This window comes from Macrotis lagotis, chromosome 4 (assembly GCF_037893015.1).
Source record: "Macrotis lagotis isolate mMagLag1 chromosome 4, bilby.v1.9.chrom.fasta, whole genome shotgun sequence".
NCBI classification, from domain to species: Eukaryota; Metazoa; Chordata; class Mammalia; order Peramelemorphia; family Peramelidae; genus Macrotis; species Macrotis lagotis.
In genome coordinates, this window is record NC_133661.1 from 260,257,464 (window position 1) to 260,259,117 (window position 1,654).

A 1,654-nucleotide genomic window follows, 5' to 3' on the forward strand; every position below is an offset into this window, starting at 1 on the left:
AAGAAAGAGGCTTGTTAATAATAACAAAACAGTTGGAAGAATTTAGGGAATGTGTACAAAAATGTTGTCCTTGCTTTCCAGAAGAAGCAGTATTAAGTGGGGCGGCTAGGTGGCGTATTGGATAAAAGCACCGGCCCTGGAGTCAGGAATACCTGGGTTCAAATCCGGTCTCAGATACTTAATAATTACCTAGCTGTGTGGCCTTGGGCAAGCCACTTAACCCCAACTGCCTGGCAAAAACCTAAAAAAAAAAAAAAAAAAAAAAAAAACAGAAGCAGTATTAAGTATTGAAAAATGGGAAACTGTGGATAAACAGATGAGTGAACATTTTAAACAGAAAGGTCAGGAGGCATTTCCTATAGGAGTCTTATCATTGGGGAATGTTTTTAAAATCTGCCTGACTCCACCTGGAGATGTTCCTGTGGCTCAGAGTATATTAAAAGTTGATGTAGATGTTCAAATTATTCAGCAGGAAGATAAGAGTAAAGAAAAGTGGTGGCTTTAACCTCCAAAGCCACCTTCAGACCCATGCTTGTGTAGGGTGGATGGAGGGGTGTGGAGGCCAAGCCCGCAGGGCCATACCTTTCCAGGAGAATCCTCCTCCCCGCTCCAGCTTTAGGAACTTGTACCTGAGAGTCTCCAGGATGCCAGGCCCCACCCACTCAGGCTGCCAGAGCTGCTGCTGCTCTTGGGCTTCTGGAGGTGGTGGCTCTCCCGCCAGCATCACCGGCTCCTAACTCTAATAACCCACCTTCTGCTCCTTTTCAGTCTAAAGAAGAAAATGTTCCCAAAGATAAGGGGCATAGGAATATTGCTCAAATAGCACTCGAAAAGCAATAGATAAGGGAGAGAAGATTCCATGGGACATGAGAGAGTCATTGTTCTCTTTTCCTGTGCTTGAGAAACCTGATCCAAGGATTCCATGGATTGTTTTGAGAGAATACAATAATTTAGATTTTAAAACATTTAGAAGATTAAAATCAGCAACAAGCACATATGATAACACCAGCCCATATGTTATGAAATAGAAATATTAGGTAGACAAATATTAGCCCCAGAATATTGGACCATGATAACAAAAACTACTCTTACACCAGGAGATTACTTAATATGGAAAACTGAATTTTTTGAGAATTATACTAGTCAGGCTAAAAGAAATGAAGCAGCAGGGTTAAGAATAACATTTGAAATGCTCTCTAGCACTGGTCCATGGGCAGGAGTAAATAATCAAATTGGGTATATTTTACACGCACATGAACAGGCATGGCTAAAACTGCCTGAAAAAGAAGGAGGCAATGGGAGTGAGAGATCAGATAGCTTGTTTGCTCATGGCTCGCTTATCTAGATCTTGGAGTTAACTGAGAGGAATTAAGAAAAAGCACTAGATGAGAGAGAGAGAATTGTTTCATGAAGACCTGATAAAATAAAATAAAATGTTAAATTTTTAAAATTGCTGTTTAATTTCAAAAAGACAAGATAATCAGGTTCATTTTAAAATACATAATTTGATTATTACAAAAAATAATGGGATGATTGAAGATTTAAAAAAGAGAGAGAGGCTACCGTCCCAGAAAAGATTTAGGGCTGTTGAAGTTATTTGGTTTACTCTAAACTGATAGGGGACAGGGAATATTCCAATTAGGCTGAGGGATTT